The sequence below is a fragment of the Pantherophis guttatus genome, chromosome 3 (genome assembly GCF_059756535.1).
Source record: "Pantherophis guttatus breed Tessera chromosome 3, ASM5975653v1, whole genome shotgun sequence".
NCBI classification, from domain to species: domain Eukaryota; kingdom Metazoa; phylum Chordata; class Lepidosauria; order Squamata; family Colubridae; genus Pantherophis; species Pantherophis guttatus.
This window is the reverse complement of record NC_142065.1, coordinates 210,195,841-210,216,565: the sequence shown is the minus strand read 5'-3', so window position 1 is coordinate 210,216,565 and position 20,725 is coordinate 210,195,841. Positions and strand designations below refer to the sequence as shown.

General features: G+C 46.0%; 1 protein-coding gene across 2 annotated transcripts in view; it reads left to right on the top strand.

Moving 5' to 3' along the window:
* SLC45A4 (solute carrier family 45 member 4) overlaps positions 1 to 20,725 on the top strand; it is a 105,771-nt gene that overhangs the window by 67,508 nt on the left and 17,538 nt on the right. The gene's annotated exons all lie outside the window — the stretch shown is intronic.

Below are 20,725 nucleotides of genomic sequence, written 5' to 3'. Positions count from 1 at the left end.
CGGGCCCCGATGATCGGCGGAACGAACCTTTTTTTTTTTTTTATAAGGAGACGGAATTGATTCTTCAAAGCTGCCTCGTGTCTTATTCCAAACCTTACTCAGTTGTCTAAATTGCCGATGAAGTGGCTGGTATTTTAGTTTTATCTGCCTGGATAGGAGATAAAAGCATTTTGCTAAACGAGCCTCAGCCAGCTCATCTCTTGCCTAACCGACCTCACACAGCGTCGCTTATGATAAGGATCTTAACTCTGTTTCCAGCTCTTTTAAGACAAGAGTGAGAAAACCTCCACAAAATTTCTTATTTAAAACCTGGTCAAAGAAAGTTGGCCGCAGGAACTACAGGTGGTCCTCAGCTTAACGACCGCAGTTGAGCCCAAGATTTCCGTTGTTAAGCTTCCCCAGTTCCCTTCATGCAGGGCAAATTGGAGTTTAATGCTAACATTCAAAAAAGGACTTGACCTGAGCTGGAAGCCACAGCGATAATGCCGCTGAAGATCCTATCTTAAATTGGTCTCCTAATTGAAGGTGAATTGGAAAGTCAATGATGTAGTTCTATGGAGATTCTCCGTCACAAAGGTCACGTTGTCTGAAAGGTGACTTTTTTTAAAGAGGCAACTGGACTTTCTGGTTTTTCTTTGAAGACATTTCCCTTCTCCTCCAAGAAGCTTCTTCAGCTCTGACTGTATGGTTGGGAATGGGAGGATTTATACTTCTTGCAGACAGCTTGGTCATTTGCATCTTTATAGAGAGTCGTAGAGGCCACTTGGAGGTTTATCTGTAGTAGTAGTAGTAGTAGTAGTAGTAGTAGTAGTAGTAGTAGTAGTGGAAATGGGTTTATCCACACCCATTGGACACAGACGACACAGATAAACCTCCAAAGGTCACGTGAGTAGTGCAAATGGGTGTGGGTAATCCCGTTTCCACTACTACTACTACTACTACTACTACTACTACTACTACTACTACTACAGTTAAACCTCCACGTGGCCTCAACAACCCTCAAAAGGGATGCAAATGTCCATCTGTCTGCAAGGAATATAAATCCTCCCATTCCCCACCATCCAATCAGAGCTGAAGAAGCTTCTTGGAAGAGAAGCAAAACGTCTTCAAAGAAAAAACCCAGAAAGTCCACTCGCCTCTTGAAGAAGCATGGACGATGTAGGCTGTGTGGAAACTTCAGCCCCGTTTTGCTAAGTCACGTCAAGCCGCGAGGAGGTAAATAGCCGGCGGCGAAGTTTGCAAAACATCAGCAAATAAGGAGCTTAGCTTGCGAAATGCTAAGTCTGGAAAGACTCCTCGGTGATGTAACTCGGCTTGGAAATCTCTTAAAGATGTTCCTTTGAAGCTGGTGAGCTCCGTCCTGCCCTGACATGCCTGTATGAACTGCCAAGTTCATGAGACTTGTCCTCCTTGAAGGAAGCCAGCTTCGAACCTAGAACTAAGGAGAAATTAACCTAGAACTAAAGGCAAATTTCCTAACAGAACAGGTTATCAGTGGAACGCCTTGCCTCCAGAAGTTGTGGGTGCTCCAACACTGGAAGTTCTCTCTTTTTGACAGCCAGCCCCTCAAATCCTGGAAGACTGCTATCATGTCCCGTCTCCCCTCCCAGTCCTTCTTTTCTCTGGTCTAGCCAAACCCAAATCCTGCAGCCGTTCTTCATATGTTTTTGTTTCATCCAGTGGTGGGATTCAAATAATTTAACAACCAGTTCTCTGCCCTAATGACCGGCTGGGTGGGCGTGGCCATGGTGGGCGTGGCCAGGGGTGTGTGACAGGCAGCACACGGCCACCTGCACCCCCCCCGGGAGCAAAAATGGGTCACGGGGGGGTGCCACCCCATTTTGGGCCTAGAAGGCCTCTTTGAAGCCTCCTGGGAGTGAAAACGGGCTGGATTTTGGGCCTAAGAGGCCTCCCTGCAGTTACCTGGAAGCCAAAATGGGGCGTGTGGGGACTCCTGGAAGGGGCGGGGAGGGGAGGGGTGGAGACAGCCAGCAATTTAGCTACCGGTTTGCCCGAACCGGCTGTATCCCATCACTGCTTTGATCATCTTAGTTTGCTCTTCTCTGCACTTTTTCCAAAGTCTGCACCTCTTTTGTGTAATGTGGGGACCAAAACTGGATGCAGCATTCCAGGCACGGCCTTACGAAGGCTTTATAAAGCGGTACTAACACTTCACGTGATTTTGATTCTATGCCTCTGTTTATACAAGTGAGGATTGTGTTAGCCTTTTGGGCTGCTGCCGCACACGGCTGGCTCACGTTTAAGCGATCGTCCGCTACCCGTGTTTCCCCGAAAATAAGACCCTGTCTCATATTTTTTTTGAACCCCGAAATAAGCGCTTGGCCTTATTTTTCGGGAAGGTCTCATTATTTTGGGGCACTTGGAGCAAGATGGGGCTCCTCTTGCCATCTTACCTGATTTCCAGCTCTGCGTTTAAATTGGGGAGGGCTTATTTTTGGGGGGGAGGCTTATTTTAGTGCATGCGCTCAAAAGCCCGATTGGGCTTATTATCAGGGGATGTCTTATTTTCGGGGAAACACAGTAGGACTCCAAGGTCCCTCTCACAGTTACTGCCTTTGAGCCAGGTTTCCCCTAAACCAGAGGTCTTCAAACTTGGCACCTTTAAGACTTGTGGACTTCAAGTCCTAGAATTCTCCAGCCAGCTATGCTCGCTGGAGAATTCTGGGAGCTGAAGTCCACAAGTCTTAAAGCTGCCAAGTTTGAAGACCTCTGCCCAAACCTGTCGTATAAATGCAGTTGTAAGTTGCACCTTGACATTCCCGTTTCTTCTCCTTTGTACTCTGCTTTAATGTTGCACGACAAAGACCCAGGACAGTAACACACTTAAGATTGTGTTAGGTATTATTGGCAGTTTCCTCCCAATTTTGACTGTCACGTGATTTTTTTAAATTTTTTTTTAATTGATTTATATGCCGCCCTTCTCCGGAGACTCAGGGCGGCTTACAATGCGCTAAGCAATAGCCTTCATCCTTTTGTATATTTATACAAAGTCAGCTTATTGCCCCCACAAACTGGGTCCTCAATTTACCTACCTTAGAAAGGATGGAAGGCTGAGTCAACCTTGAGCCTGGGGAGATTCAAACTTACGGTAATTGCAGACAGCTGGTGTTAATCACAGTGCTATCAGTCTGCTGAGCCACCAGGCCCAGTGAATAATAGGAACCCGGAAAACTGCAAGGCAGCGATTTTCAAACTGGAATTCTTTCCCATCCTTACTCGAAGAAGCGAAAGATTAAATCTGGCACCTTCTGTGAACAAAGAAATAGTTATTCTTTGCTAAACTACAGCTTTTTCCTTGTGCTTGAAAACTTCTTTTTTTAAAAAAAATATTCTGTAAACAGTCCTGGGGGTGGGTGGGTGGGGAATCTGTTGGCTCTGCCTTTTGCGGTGGGAAATTAGTACATCATATCCACATGGTTGATCAGCCTGTTTCTGTTTTGTTTTTTCATCTTTTTATCGCTTGCGGTTTTTGCAAAGGCGGTAGGAACAAGCTCTTTGCTTCTGGGATTGCAGTTTTATGTACAGACAGTCCTCAACGTACGAGCCACAACGGAGCCCAAAAATTTCCATTGCTAAGCAAGGCATTACTCAGGAAGTTTTGTCCCGATTGTACAATCTTTCTTGTTACATGAATCACTGCAGTTCTTAAATTAGTAACCTGGTTGTTAAGTGAATACAGCTTCCCCGTTGACATTGCTCGTCTGAAGGTCGCCAAAGGGACCCCGGGACTCTGCAACCGTCATAAATATATACCCATTGGATTTCCACTCTGAATTTTGGGAGGCCATCGGATTTCCACTCTGAATTTTGGGAGGCCATTGGATTTCCACTCTGAATTTGGGGAAGCCATCGGATTTCCACTCTGAATTTGGGGAAGCCATCGGATTTCCATTCTGAATTTGGGGAAGCCATTGGATTTCCATTCTGAATTCAGGGAAGCCATCGGATTTCCATTCTGAATTTGGGAAAGCCATCGGATTTCCATTCTGAATTTGGGAAAGCCATCGGATTTCCATTGTGAATTTGGGGAAGGCATCGGATTTCCATTCTGAATTCAGGAAAGCCATCGGATTTCCATTCTGAATTTGAGAAAGCCATCGGATTTCCATTCTGAATTTGGGGAAGCCATCGGATTTCCATTCTGAATTCAGGGAAGCCATCGGATTTCCATTCTGAATTCAGGGAAGCCATCGGATTTCCATTCTGAATTCAGGGAAGCCATCGGATTTCCATTCTGAATTTGGGGAAGGCATCGGATTTCCATTCTGAATTTGGGAAAGCCATCGGATTTCCATTGTGAATTTGGGAAAGCCATCGGATTTCCATTCTGAATTTGGGGAGGCCATCGGATTTTCATTCTGAATTTGGGGAAGCCATCAGATTTCCACTCTGAATTTGGGGAAGCCATTGGATTTCTATTCTGAGTTTGGGGAAGCCATCGGATTTTCATTCTGAATTTGGGTTAACCATTGGATTTCCATTCAAGGTGTGAACAACAAGTGCTGGCGAAAGAGGCAAAGACCTCAACCCTGACGCAACTGAAGCTGTTACATAATCTGCCCGAATGCTTCTGGTCCCTTTTCAGAGTGGCACTGCCTTCCAACCTAACCTCTCTCACTCTTAACCTGAAAGCTGATTGAAGGTCTCAATTAGCTCATCAGCTGGTTTTATGTGGGCATTTAAGTGCATGGCACATGCAGGTGACGGTTGAGCTAATTGCAAAGAAAACACACTGACCATATTGTTTAGAAGTGGCACGGTGGAATTTTTGTATTCTCCAGGGTGAGGAGAGCAGGTATTTCAAGGGGCCGGCCTTTATTTATTTATTTAAGCCTTAAATCGCTAAAGCGGAGTGACCAGTTTTTCAGTCCCACTCAGACACACCCCACCAAACGGTTATACGGGAACATCATGATGTAATTTTATTTAGTTGATTTCGAAAGCCCACCCACGCACCGAGAAACCTTGGATGGCTTTCAAAACGTTAAGAAAACATCAACAGGGCAAAATATTAAAAATGCATTCCTTCTCTTTTTAAAAACAAAACAAAAATCCCAGTAAACAACACCGTGGGCAGATGATGACTCTAAATTCTATTTTCTGTTACAGGTAGTCCTCGATTTAACGACCACAATTGAGCCCAAAATTTTATTCAGTGAGAGATTTTTTGTTAAGGGAGATTTGCCCCATTTTTACGACCTTCCTTGCCACTGTTGTTAAGTGAGTCACGGCAGTTGATAAGTTAGTAACACCGTCGTTAAGTGAAGCTGGCTTCCCCGTTGATTTTGCCAAAGTTGATCACATGACCTTGGGACACTGTAACGGCTGTAAATGTAAGTTTCTTGGCCAAGGGAGCCAGCATTCTCCATCATGTGTCCATCATGTGTCATATGGCCAGCATGGCGATACGCCAAAGGCGCACAGAACTTTGTTACCTTCCCACCAAAGTGGTATCTATTTATCTACTCGCATTCGCAGGCTTTCGAACTGTGAGCTGGGCAGGAGCTGGAGCAAGGAATGGGAGCTCACCCCATCGCACAGCACTGGGTCTCAAACTCAGGCTATGAGCCATCGGGCCTCCTAGTAATCTAGTAGATTTATTTTTTTTCCAAGTCAGATCTCTCATCCCCCCCCCTCGCGCCCCCCCCCCAGTCTTGGCATAAGGTGAGTTCTGTAACATCGGTGGATGTTGTTGCAAATTGCGTAATGCCAAAAAAATGACTCCTCCTGTCTTAGGAGCATTCATCAAAGATTCCAAAGCAGTATTGCACACGATGTACCCTTCCTTTGCTTGCAAGTTACAAACAAGTGACTTTTGGTTGTTCAAAGTGCCTAGCGTTTGTGGACATGCCCAACAAACGAGACCACAAAGGACGACAAGCCAAATGCTCCCCGGGAGGCTACAGTGATCAGAACAAAACAAAATCTCAGATTAACCCGGATGGAAAACAGAAGAAAGCATCTTTTGAGTAGGCACAATACATTAAGGGGAGTAAAAGCAGCGTAAAAGCACCACAGCAGTTTTTTTGCGGAAGAATCGCGGAGGACGTAAAGATGAAGTACCCGAGTTGCTAGTTGTGAGAAAGACACAGACGCCGCCTGCCTCGAAACACTCCGAAGCCCCTTTTCCACATCAAGGGGACAAGAAAAACGGCAGCCATAAAAAGTGACAGATGTGCGTGAATATACGGGTAGTCCTCGACTTACGACCACAATTGGGACCGGGATTCCTACGGTTAAGTGAGTCGCACCTAATTTGACGGCTGATTTTTGCCACGGCTGTTAAGCGATTCACTTTAGTCGTTAAGTGAATCGTGCGGTCATTAAATGAATCCGGCTTTCCCCGTCGACTTTGCTCTTCAGGAAGCTGGCTGGTAAGGCGACAGGTGGAGATCGTGGGAACGCCGGGATCCTGCAGACCCATGTAAATGTTGGTTGCCCGAACGTTGTGACCATGAGGATGCTGCGACGGTCGTAAGTGTGAGGACCAGTTGTAAGTCACTTTTTCCGGGGTCGTCGTAACTTTATGTGGCTGTTGCACGAATGGTTTTTTTAAGTCGAGTCATTTTGCGTTTACGTCCCATTCCTGGCGTCTCGCGTGTTCAACAGGTTTTCAAATTTTGCCTGGATTCAAGCGATCCAAATTTTGATGCTTGGCAACTGACTCATATTTATGACGGTTGCAGTATCCCAGGGTCACGTGTTCACACATCTGACCAACAGAGTCCACGGGGAAGCCAGATTCAGTTAGCAGCCGTGTTGCTAACTTTCACAGCTTGCGGTGGCTCGCTTAACAACGGTTGGCAAGAAAGGTTTGGGTAAAACGGAACAAAACTCCCTTTAACGAATGTCTCGCTTAGCGACAGGAAATGTTGGGCTCCGTTGTGGCCGTAAGTCAAGGACTCCCCGTATTCCTCTCCGCTTCAGATTTTAAAAAAATAAAAAATAAATAAAAACTGGTGGAGGATTGTACGGGCCGTAGCCTCCAGCCGAGCAACTGCCAGCGGGATTTTATTTCCGAATAAAATTCTTCTCTTTTTATTGGCAGCATTAAGTGCTACGGGCACAAAAGCCCTTTCATGCCCTTAAGCCCGGATCACCTTCTGCTCCTGAATTAACTTCGGTTAGCCACCAATATGCTACTACGTGAAGCTTTCCTCTATGCTCTGATTGTGTAGACCAGAGGTCTTCAAACTTGGCAACTTGAAGACTTGTGGACTTCAACTCCCAGAATTCTCCAGCCAGCTATGCTGGCTGGAGAATTCTGGGAGTTGAAGTCCACAAGTCTTCAAGCTGCCAAGTTTGGGGAACCCTGGTGTAGACAGACAACACACATATACCCCTCCCAGAACGGAGCTCACAATTTCGGTTAGGGCTGGTGCATCTCACGGGAGCCAATAGGAAGCAATAACTTCCAGCGATGTCACTATCATCACAAGGGTTGTGTAAATTTTAATAGCTATTTGGCAAAACAACAAGACACTCAGTTGCTGCAGATTTTGTGTGCGTGTTTGCGCATTGGCGCTGAGAAGATTGTGCCGTCATTGGAAGCATCGGGGAGTATAAATCAGCAAGGGTGTGTCTTTTTAAGAACTCATTTGGAGGTTTGAAATACGGTAATCCTTGACTTAACGACTGTAATTGAACCCACAGTTTTGGTCATAAGCCGTGACGGTCGCAAAGCGAGTCACCACACGACCGCACCTAGTTTCATGACCTTTTTTTTTTTTGGCAATGTTTGTTGTTAAGCAAAAACAGCGGTTGTTAAGTGAGCCTGTTGTACGCTGCGGGGCAGCATTTGCTGGAAACTGAAAGTACAGTTGGTCCTTGAGTTACGACTATAAATGGAGCTTTGCGGGCGAGCGCAAATGCCCTGCACTCACACAAGTGGAGCTTTGCACGCGAGCACATTCACGCTCGTTCGCCGTTCACCTGAGTGGAGCTTCCCGCACACGGGCTTGCCTATCTCTTCCGTGGCCCAGTTTCAAACAGACCTCAGCCAGTGGTGGTTTGCTCCCGGTTCGGCCCGGTTCGGGCGAGCCGGTAATGGTGATGATGTTACGTCGGCGAACGGTTCTCTAAAACTATGAACTGGGCCCTCCCGCCCGCCCCCGATCGCGCGCAAAGAGAACCGGTGGTAACACCAGTTGGAACCCACTACTGGCCTCAACCTAGTAGTGGGTTGTGGCCAGGAGATTGTGGACCCCTTGACTCAAAAACCTTTGACTAAAGGAACCTGTGGGACAACACCGTAGCCCCCAAAGAGTAAATTTCCCAAACCACAGCCTCGACTGTGTGAGAATAAGTATAAATTTGGCTACTTAAAATTGCAGTCCTGCCTCCAGTTGTTTTTACTCTACACCAGGCCTTGCCAACCAAGTCTTTTGTGATTTCGGTGCCGTGCTAAGTTGGCAGGTTCTGGATTCCCACAAATCTCTTTTTTTTTGTCACTTTTTACGGCTGCTATTTTTCTTGTCCCCTTGATGGGGAAAAGGAGCTTTTGAGTGCTTCGAGGCGGGCAGCGTCTGTGTCTTTCTCACCGCTAGCAACTCGGGTACTTCAACTTTACGTCCTCCGCGATTCTTCCGCAGAAAAACTGCTTTCACGCTGCTTTTATTTCCCTTTAATATATCGTGCCTACTCAAAAGATGCTTTTTTTTTTTTTCCTGTTTTCAGACGTGCTGCGTTGCTTCGGTTCAGCTCCGTTCTTTCTTTCTTTGCCCCTTCCTGGCATCCCGTAAAGTCTCACTTCAAGAATTTATCCCTTGCCTCCTGGATGACCTTATTTTAACTCTTTAACGCCCGCAGACCCGCTGTGATATAATAAAACTGATTAATCGGTCTGCCTTCGGTATTGGATTTTTAGTTCTCAGCTGACATCTTCCGAATGAGGGATTGAATGCAAGCCACGGCTGATTTAAATAATGCTGGATATGTCAAGGGTACACGGTGATGTAATGCTTAGGTGGGGGGGGGAACCAGAATTAATGCATTTCCTTATTTGGGAGAGGGTCAAGGAGGGTTTGGCTGATGGCCAGGAGTGAGTCACTATTGCAGTTCTCTGCAAAAGCTCCTGAAAGAGCTTTGTTAATCTTTCTCTAGTCACCTACAATCAGTTCAAGGTTGCATATGCTGCGTTTCACATGTCACGTTCAAAGCCCAGCCTACGGGTAGTCCTCGGCTTACGACCAAAATTTTGGTTACTGGGCGAGACAATTGTACAGTGGATTTTTGCCCCATTTTACAACCTTCCCTGCCACGGTTATTAAGTAAAACACTGCAGTTGTTCAATTAGCAAGGCGGTTGTTAAGCGAATCTGATTTTCCCGTTGACTTGGCCGGTTGGAAGGTCGCCAAAAAGAGATCACATGACTACCGGGACTCTGCAAACGTCACGAACCAGTTACTAAAGCAGTCGGATTTTCATCACATGACCACAGGGAGGCCTGCAACGGTCGTAAGTGTGAAAAACGATCCTGAGTCACTTTTCAGTGCTGTATTGTAACTTCACACGGTCAGTCAACGAACTTTGTAAGTTGAGGACCATGTGCATTCTCCAAAACGGGTGTCAAATTTGTTTTCATTGAGGGCCGTATTAGGGTTGTGTTTGACCTCAGGGGGCTGGGGTGGGCGTGGCCAACTTGATGTCACTTGTGTTAGGGGGTGCCTGTGGTGGCCCGGGCGCTCTGCCAGCAAAAACAGGCTCCCGAGCTCCGTTTTCGGCTGGAATGGCCTCCTGCAACCCTCTGCCAGGAAAAATGGAGCTCGGGAGGGCCACACGCGGCCCTCCCGAGCTCTGTTTTCGCTGGTAGAGGCACCACGGGCCAGTCCTTCCCTATTTCCAGGGCAGCCCCAAGGGCCAGATCTAAGCATCCCGTAGGCCAGATCTAGCCCCCACGCCTTGAGTTTGACACCCCTGCTCCAAAACATTTGGAAGGTAGAAGCAATGGATCAGGGGTGAAATGCTCCTTGCCCAATCCGGTAGCGATGGCGGCGGGTGATTCGGAGAACCAGTAGCAAAAGTCCCTGCGTTCCCCCCCCCACCATGCCCAGCTGAGCCGCACGATCATCAGAGACTTTTTTTTTTAACTTTTAAAAGCATTTTTTCTACAACCTCTTCCGACGAAAAAATGCTTTTAAAAGTAAAAAAAGTAAAAAAGTAAAAAAGTAAAAAAAAAAAGCCTCTGATGATCACGCAGCTGGAATCGTCAGAGGCTTTTCAAAGCATTTTTTTCTGCAACCTCTTGGCCGAAGAGGTGGTAAAACGAGAAGCTAGAATGAATCCCCTAATGAGCATGAAATATTGGAAAGTTAAATCTGTTAAATCAGGAAGTTGGAATTTCTGCAATGAAAGGGCTGGAAAAAATGTACAGGTCTAGGGATGGCGGGTGGGTGGGGGCGGGCCCACCGGAAGGTCGCCACTACCGGTTTACCCGAACCGGCTGAATACCACCTCTGTCTAGGTCAGGGGTCTGCAACCTTAAACACTCAAAAGAGCCATTTGGACCCGTTTCCCACAGAAAAGAAATCACTGGGAGCCACAAAACCTGGGTGGGGTGGCCAACTCAACATCACTCACTCCCACCCAGTCACATGACCTCCCCAGTCACGCTTATCCAGGTTTTGTTGGTGTTTTCTGTGGGAAACCGCAACTTGCTGTCCGCCCCGAGACACTGTCTCGGCCAATAGCCGCTGCTATTGCCACCTCCATAGCCTGCCTGCTGTTCTCACAGCGCCTTGCACAGCACAGTTAAATTTAGCGCGCTTCACAATGGGGGAGATGATGCCCCCTCCTCTTCCTGGAGCCCATTACGATGCAGAGCATCGGCCGCAGCCGCACTGGGGCAGTTTCTCGGGGCGGAGAGCAAGTCGCGCATCTCCCTGAGCGACCGAGGTGTGCGCAGCACCAATAAGGTCCGGAAGAAGCGCCTGCGAGATACGGCAAGTACAAGGGTGCTTCGCTCCCGCTCTGGAATATGGAGCAAGTCTCCATCCCCGCCGTTGCCCTTACCTTCTCAGGCCGCCAGGCGAGGAGCGACGGGGAGGAGAGGGCGAGGGGCGGGTCCAGCCAGTGATGGGTTCAGCAGAGAGGGAGCCACAGCAGGGGGACGAAAGAGCCGGAATCTAGGTAATCCTAGTTCATTTAGCAACCGTTCAAAGTTATAATGGCACTGAAAAACAGTGACTTATCACCATTTTTCACAACCCATTGCAACATCCCCCATGGATACACGATCAACATTCGGACACAAGGCAAGTTCATACTCATGAAGGTTGCAGTGTCTCCTTTTGCGGCCTCCTGACAAGCGAAGTCAATGAGGAAGACAGATTCACATAACAACGGTGTTACTAACTTAGCCACTGAAGTGATTCGCTTAACAACGGGGGCAGGAAAGGCCGCAAAAACGGGATAACTTTCACTTAAGAACTGTCTCCCTTAGCCACAGAAATTTTGGGCACAATTGTGGTCGTGTTTGTCGAGGACTGCCTGTCCTTCGTTCTCTCTCAACGGTGGGATGCTGCAAATGTAGCCATCCTTGCCAGGCCCGTTTGAGCAACCAAAATGAATCCAGGTGATGAGCAACTTTTTCAGGGTCTGTCATTACCTTGAGCAGGGCCAGGCAGAAGTTGAGGTCTACCTGTGTTAATAATCACCTGGAATTTACAAGTGGGATTCAACCGGTTTGGCCCAGTTCAGGCGAACTTGTAGTTAAATTGCTGACTGGCCCCACCCTGCCCCATCCAGGTGTCCCCACGCGCCCCATTTTGGCTCCCAGGTAAGTGCAGAGAGGCCTCCTAGACCCAGAACGGGGGTGCAGGAGGCCGAATGCTGCCTGCCACACCCCCTGGCCACGCCTAACCAGCCGGTCATTAAGGCAGAGAACCGGTTGTTAAATTATTTTAATCCCACCACTGCAGGTGATTTATATCAAAGTAATCCAAAACTTTGTTGAAAAACTCCCAACAAAATTTAACAAAAAAAAAAAAAAAACCCTATGTCAGGAACTTCCATAATTAAAGCTCCTACAGCACTTCCCAAAATTATAATCGCTGGCACTGACCTATTTTGAATGAAAACAAAGGCATGAATTAAAAAGTCTCGGGAGAATTGCGAACGTCCGAGATGCATCAATCAAGTCTTAGCCACCAGAAGTCCCGTTTTTCTGCACTTCTCGGAGCTGCCTTACTGCACAAAAGCTGGACATTAATAGCGCAATTCTTTGCTTCTTTTGAGGCAGGAAGGCGGGGGAATCCCAAGTGTAAATTCTAAAATTGGCATATCGTCCAAAAAAAAAAAAAAAATCAGTCCTGCTTTCCATGTGTCATGGGATCACATCCATGTTTTGAGTTTCGGCCTTGCCCTCCCCATGGTGAAGGGTTTTTAGAAATCCCAAAATATTGTCCCTTTCTAACCATTGAGGCACGACGGAACATGCGCTTAAGGGGCCTGCGGAGCGGGTCCTCGGCTTATGATTGAGGAAGGAGTCCTCAGCTTATGACCGAGGAGGGAGTCCTTGGCTTATGACTGGTTGCTTAGAAACCATTCAAAGATATATAACAGATCCCGCCCACCCCCCCACCCGAAAAGTTACAGGCGGTCCTTGACGTGCGACCACAACCGAACCCAAAATGTATGTCATTAAGTGAGAAATGTGGTAAGCGAGTTTTGCTCCGTTTTACGACTTTTCTTGCCACGTTTGCTAAGCGAATCAGTGCAGTTGTTCAATCAATAGTGAATCCGGTTTCCCCATTGACTTTGCTCAGAAGGTTGCAAAATGTGATCACATGACTCCCCCCAGACATTGCAACCGTCATAAATGTGAGTCAGTTGCCAAGCATCTGGATTTTGATCAAGGGACCGTGGGGATGCTGCAACGGTCATAAGTGTGAAAAACAATCATAAGTCTCTTTTTTTCAGTGCGGTTGTAACTTTGGATGGTCATTAAATGAAACATTGTAAGTCGAGGGCTACAGGTAGTCCTCGACTTCCGACAGCTCACTTAGTGACCCTTCAAAGTTACAACGGCGCTGAAAAAAGTGACTGATGACCGTTTTTCACACTTATGATCAAAACTCAGATGCTTGGCAGCTGTCTCATATTTACGACGGTTGCAGTTTTCTTTTGCGACCTTCTGACAAGCAAATGGGGAAGCCAGATTCACTTAACAACCCTGTTACTAACTTATCAACCACAGTGACTCACTTAACAGCCATGGCCAGAAAGGTCGTAAATGGGAGCCAAACTCACTTTTTTTTTTTTTTAATTTGATTTATATGCCGCCCTTCTCTGGAGACTCAGGGCTGCTTACAATGCATTAAGCAATAACCTTCATTCCTTTGGTATATTTTATACAAAGTCAGCTTATTGCCCCCACAAACTGGGTCCTCATTTCACCTACCTTAGAAAGGATGGAGGGCTGAGTCAACCTTGAGCCTTGGAGAGATTCGAACTTACAGTAATTGCAGACAGCTGGTGTTAATCACAATGCTATCAGTCTGCTGAGCCACCAGGCCCTTTAATAAATAAATGTCTCACTTAGCAACGGAAATTTGGGGCTCCGTTGTGGCCGTAAGTCGAGGACTAGCTGTACTAGACTTTTTGCCAGCAGGGAAGTTTTGCCAGCATGGAGTAACCCAACCCACCCACCCCCCTTCCTAAAATACCAGAACTTGTGATTCTGTCGTGTGACCAGCCAGCTAGTCCTCTCGGCTTCCTGTGAAACGCAAGCTCTTTGGGTCACACTATTGTTGACCAGTCATCAAACCTCGTTATCTTTCTTTCTTTCTTTATTTTTTTGTCTGGAGTCGGAGGGGGGGGGCCGTGGGGGGAGAGAACAAATAAAACTTATTTACTGTATAATGTCCTGTTTGTTTGTAGCTGGCTGGGAAATGCCATTCTGCCGGGGTCTCAGCGGCAGCCGCGGCTGCAGACAAATGAAATTGTTTTGTGTTGATTGGTGTGCGACCCGAAGCTTTGTGCAGAACCGGCCTTTTGTTGTTGTTTTTTTGTTCCTTAACGTTACAATCAGATTGGCTTATCGGGAGCCGTTGGAGGTGCCCTGTTTGTTGTTGTTGTTTCCCCAGATTGTTTTCTAGCACTTCCTTCGTCGGCTCCGTCCTCTTCACCCACCCGCAACCACTCAAGAGGTCAAGAGAGAGAGAGGATTGGAAGGGAGACCCTGGCTTGGTCGGAGAGATAATAAATCAGTGTCAGTGCTTGAGCTCGGGGTTGGACTAGAAGACCTCCAAAGTCCCTTCCAGCTCTATTCTGATTGATTGATTGATCTCTTCTTAAAAACGTCCAGTGTTGGAGCATTCACAACTTCTGGAGGCAACTGTCTGTCTGTTGAGGAATTGGGTATGTCTAGTTGAATGAAAAGAAGGACCAGGGGAGACATGATAGCAGTCTTCCAATATCTCAGGGGCTGCTACAAAGAAGAAGGCGTCAACTTATTCTCCAAAGCGCCTGAAGGCAAAACAAGAAGCAATGGATGGAAACTATTCAAGGAGAGAAGCAACCAAGAGTTAAGGGTGGAAATTTCCTGACAGTTAGAACAGTGGAACCAGTTGCCTTCAGGAGTTATGGGTGCTCCATCACTGGAGGTTTTTAAGAAGAGATCAATCAATCAATCAGAACAGAACTGGAAGGGACCTTGGAGATCTTCTAGTCCAACCCCCTGCTCAAGCAGGAGATCCTATACCATTTCAGACAAGGGGCTGTCCAGGCTCTTCTTAGAAACATGCAGGGTAGGAGCATCCAAAACTTCTGAAGGAAAGCCATTCTACGGATTAATTGTTCTAACTGTCAGGAAATTTCACCTTAGTTCTCGATTGCTTCTGTCCTTGGTTAGTTTCCATCCATCGCTTCTTGTCCTGCCTTCAGGTGCTTTGGAGAATAGGTTGACACCTCCCCTCTTCTTTATGGCAGCCCCTCAAATACTGGAAGACTGGTATCCTATCACCCCTGGAAGGGGCCTTAGAGCTCTTCTAGTCCAACCCCCTGCTTAAACAGGAGACCGTATACCATTCCAGACAAGCGGCTGTCCAATCTCTTCTTAAAAGCCTCCAGTGTTGGAGCATTTACAACCTCTGGAGGCAACTTGTTCCACTTATTAATTGTTCTAACTGTCAGGAAGTTTCTCCTTAGTTCCAGGTTGCTTCTCTCCTTGATTCATTTCTATCCATTGCTTCTTGTCCTGCCTTCAGGTGCTTTGGAGAATAGCTTGACTCCCTCTTCTTTGTGGCAGCCCCTGAGATATTGGAACACTGCTATCATTCATAATTTTTATTTTTTTATTTATTTTTATATGCCGCCCTTCTCCGGAGACTCAGGGCGGCTTACAATGCGTTAAGCAATAACCTTCATACTTTTGTATATTTTATACAAAGTCAGCTTATTGCCCCCACAATCCGGGTCCTCATTTTACCCACCTTAGAAAGGATGGAAGGCTGAGTCAACCTTGAGCCTGTTGAGAATTGAACTCGCAGTAATTGCAGGCAGCTGGATGTTAAATGCTGCCTTAGTAGGAGGCATTAGCCTCCTACGCCACTCAGACTCCTATCATGTCCCTAATCCTTCTTTTCATTTACTAGACATATCCAGTTCCAGCAACCATTCCAAAACTGAATGCAGTATTCCAAGGGTGGCCTTACCAAGACATTATAAAGTGGTATTAATACTTCATGTGATCTTGATTCTATCCCTCTGTTAATGCAGCCTAGAACTGTGTTGGCTTTTTTGGCAGCTGCAGCTCACGGCTGTCTCATGTTTAAATGATTGTCCATCCATTAGTTTCCATCAGGTGCTTTGGAGAATAGCTTGACACCCTCATCTCTCTAGCAGCCCCTCAAATATTGAAACACTGCTATCATGTCACCCTTAGTCCTTCTTTTCATTAAAGCTACTCCCAGGCTTCTCGCTTTGTAGCTTCACAAGAACCTAAGGACTCAAATCAGGCTTGAAGTTGTGAGGCGAGGATCCCTTTTCTTAACTCTCCAATAACAGGATGTTGGTCACTTTTGGCCTTCGCCCGTAGTTGAGCAAGCCTCAGCGACCACATTCTTGAGAAGGTTCCTCCTTCGTGCCTTATCTTTGCAAGCCTAGTTAGAGATCAAGAACCTGGGTCATAAATGGTAGAGCTTGGCCAGGTTCTAGAAAGAGTGCAGAGAAGAGCAACAAAGATGATTAGGGGACTGGAGGCTAAAACATACGAAGAACGGTTGCTGGAATTGGGTACGTCTAGTTTGATGAAGAGAAGGACTAGGGATGCCATGATAGCAGTCTTCCAATATCTCAGGGGCTGCCACAAAGAAGAGGGAGTCAAGCTATTCTCCAAAGCACCTGAGGGCAGGACAAGAAGCAATGGGTGGAAACTAATCAAGGAGAGAAACAAACTAGAACTAAGGAGAAATTTCCTGACAATGAGAACAATTAACCAGTGGAACAACTTGCCTACAGAACCTGTGTAGGTGCTCCATCATTAGAGGCCTTAAAGAAGAGATTGGACAACCATTTGCCTGAAATGGTATTTAGGGTTTCCTGCTTGAGCAGGGGGTTGGACTAGAAGACCTCCAAGGTCCTTCTAGCTCCTGTTCTGTTCTTTTTTTTTCTGCTCTATTATTTCCCAAAGCACCTGAGGGCTGGACAAGAAGCAATGGGTGGAAACTAATCAAGGAGAGAAGCAACCTAGAACTAAGGAGAAATTTCCTGACAGTACGAACAATTGACCAGTGGAACAACTTGCCTCTAGAAGTTGTGAATGCTCCAACACTGGAAGTTTTTATCAAGAGATTGGGCGACCATTTGTCTGAAATGGTATGGGGGTGTCCTGCCCAAGGAGGAGGTTGGACCAGAAGACTTCCAAGATCCCTTCCAACTCTGTTATAATAATTCCAGTTTACTGAGTATCTGAGTTACTCATAGAATTTGCAAACCCTTCGCACTGGAGATCAGCCTCTGAGATGTTGTAAAAATATCTCTTGTGCAAGCAAAACACAAACTCAACCAAGGTTTTAAAATTCATAAATGGCAGCTCGGCATCCCTATTGGATCCCCTTGTGCGGTTTCTGTTGCTTCGTTGATCGCCGTTCTTGGTCTCCGGGCAAACATATATTCCTATTGTCAACCGAAAGAACATTCCAAATGGGTTTTAATTTTGTGCTTGGCTAGCTCAAATCAGACGGAGCGCACCTTCCTCCAAGCTAATGGTGCATGAAATCCCATTCTTTTAAACCTAGTCTGGAATTCAGAAGTTCTTTTTATTTTGCATAACTTGACCCTCGCCGTGTGATTTTCTGTGTCAGATAAGGCAAAAGCATTAGGCTGAGAACAATATTTAACTTCTAAAGCTTTAAAGGGAGGTATCAGCTTGACTCAACTTGGAGTCCTGTTATTGTTGTTGGCAGTGTGTGTGTGTGTTTATTGATTTTTTTATTTGGGGTTTTACTTCTGTAAGCTGCCTGAAGTCACCGGGAGTGAGTTGGGTGGCCATATAAATTTGCTTAAAAATTAAAATTAAAATTAAAATTACAATACAATAAATATAGTACGATACAATACAATACAGTGCAATGCAATGCAATGCAATGCAATGCAATGCAATGCAATGCAATGCAATGCAATACAATACAGCAATAGTAGTGGTAATAGTGTTGATGGTTGGATTTTAAAGATGGAGGCACTTAACTTCATTTGTTCATACATAAAGCTGGGGTGAGTGGGTGGGTGTTTTTCCACAGATGCAGACTTTTCCCATAATTCCTCGACTTACGACCACAATTACACCCAAAATTTCCACTGGTAAGCGAGATGGTTGTTAAGAAATGGGTTTTGGCCCATTTTTCATCTTTTTTTTTTGCCACGGTTGTTGAAGTGAATCACTGCAGTCGTTAAGTTAGTCACCTGGTTGTTAAGTGAATCTGGCTTCCCCATTGGGTTTGCTTGTCAAAAAAGACCCCGGGATCCTTCAGCCGTCATAAATACGAGCCAGCATATTATCCAAGCGTCCAGATTTTGATTGCGTGACTACGAGGATGCTGCAGCAGTCAGAAGTGTGAAAAATAGTCCTAAGCTAGCATGGTAACTTTGACTGGTCACTATTAAAGATTAACAGAGTTGGGAAGGACCTTTTAGGTCATCTAGTCCAACCCCCCACTCAAGCAGGAGACCCTGTACCATTCCGGACAGATGGCAGTCCAGTCTCTTCTTGAAAGCCTCCAGGGATGAAGCTCCCACAACTTCCGAAGGCAACTTCTGTTCCATGGGTTGATTGTTCTCACTGTCACAAAATTTCTCCTTATTTCCAGGTTGAATCTCTCCTTGTTCAGTTTCCATCCATTATTCCTTGCCTGGCCTTCGGGTGCTTTGGAAAATACGTTGACCCCCTTCTTCTCTGTGGCAGCCCCTCAAATATTGGAAGACTGCTATTATGTCTCCCCTGGTCCTTCTCTTCACTAGGCCAGCCATGCCCAGTTCCTGCAACCGTTCATCGTACGTTTTAGTGTCCAGTCCCCTAATCATCCTGGTAGCTCTTCTCTGCACTCTTTCCAGAGTCCCAACATCTTTTTTTATAGTGCGGTGACCAATAACTGGATGCGGTACTCTAGGTGTGGTCTTACTAGGGCTTAATAGAGTGGTATTAGTACCTCCCTTGATCTTGATTGTATCCTTCTGTTAATGCAGTTTAGGATTGCATTGGCTTTTTTGGCTGCCGCTGCACACTGCTGGCTGATATTTATCTGGATGTCCACTAAACGAAGAGTTGTAACTCGAGGAATACCTGTACCACATAATCACATGTTATCAGGCTGAAATTTCCATTATCCAGTCAGATAAATCCAGCAAGGGCTTCCAGGGGCCTGGAAGAGAGAGAGGCCATTCTTGGGCTGATAACTTTGATAACTCTTCATTTTTGACCAGAAATCTGTCCACTGAAATATTGCAGTTAGATTTGGGGAATCCAATTCATCAGGTCATGGAGTTCTTTGGCTGCAAACCCTGGGATCGTTTTGGTCTTCCTGAAATGGCATCAGGTAAAGGGTTGCTCCATCTTCTGCTCAAATATAATATAGGTAGTCCTCATTTTAAGTAAGACCACGCCTGGAAGACTGCAACCAATTTTGGTCACCACAATACCAGTAAGATGATGAGACTTCGGAAAAAATCAGAGAAGAGCAAAAGCCTGGAGACTAAAACATATGAAGAAGGGCTGCAGGATTTGGGTTTGGCTAGTCTAGAAAAAAAAAAAAGAATTAGGGGAGATAATAGCATTCTAATATTTGAGGGGCTGCCACAAAGAAGAAGGGGTCAAATTATTCTACAAAGCACTAAAAGGCAGGAGAAGAAATAGTGGATGGAAACTAAAGAGAAGCAACATGGAATTAAGGAGAAATTTCTTAACAGTGAGGACAATTAACCAGTGGAACAGCTTGCCACCAGAAGTTGTGGGTGCTTCATCACTGGAGGCTTTTAAGAAGAGTCTAGAGCAAGTGTTTTTCAACCTTGGTAGCTTGAAGATGGGTGGACCTCAACTCCCAGAATCAAGGGAGTGTTTTGACTTATAATGAATGTATTTTTATGAAGACTATGATCATGATTTATCACTTGTTGCTTGTGTGCATACTGAGAGCTTCTGCACTGGAGACAAATTCCTTGTGTGTCTAATCCAATAAAGAATTCTATTCTATCCTATCCTACCCTATCCTACTCTACCCTATCCTATTCCTATTCCTATTCCTATCCTATTCCTCCTCTTCTTCTCTTCTGCATTTTATTCTGCATTCTATTCTATCCTATCCTATCCTATCCTATCCTATCCTATCCTACCCTACCCTACCCTACCCTACCCTACCCTACCCTATCCTATTCCTATTCCTATCCTCTTCCTCTTCTCTTCTGCATTTTATTCTGCATTCTATTCTATTCTATCCTATCCTACCCTACCCTACCCTACCCTATCCTATTCCTATTCCTATCCTCTTCCTCTTCTCTTCTGCATTTTATTCTGCATTCTATTCTATTCTATCCTATCCTATCCTATCCTACCCTACCCTACCCTACCCTACCCTACCCTATCCTATTCCTATTCCTATCCTCTTCCTCTTCTCTTCTGCATTTTATTCTGCATTCTAATCTATTCTGCATTCTATTCCATTCCATTCCATTCTATAGATTTTCAAAACTGACTCGGGTGTCTGATGGCTCATTGGGACTTCTCAACTGAAGTGGCCTGTTCTTGGTGTGACTTTTAAAAAGCTTTAAAAAGGTTACTCTGCAGCTGGCACCATCTACCGGCTAAATGTTAGCATTGCAGATATATGTGGGGGGGGGGGGAGAGAGAGAGAGGTAAAAGTTTCCCTCGCACATATATGCTAGTCGTTCCTGACTCTAGGGGGCGGTGCTCATCTCCGTTTCAAAGCCGAAGAGCCAGCGCTGTCCGAAGACGTCTCCGTGGTCATGTGGCCGGCATGACTCAACGGCGAAGGCGCACGGAATGCTGTTACCTTCCCACCAAAGGTGGTCCCTATTTTTTCTACTTGCATTTTTTACATGCTTTCGAACTGCTAGGTTGGCAGAAGCTGGGACAAGACACGGGAGCTCACCCCGTTATGCGGCGCTAGGGATTCGAACCTCTGAACTGTCGACCTTTTGATAGACAAGCTCAACATCTTAGCCACTTAGCCACACTGAGCCACACACACACATA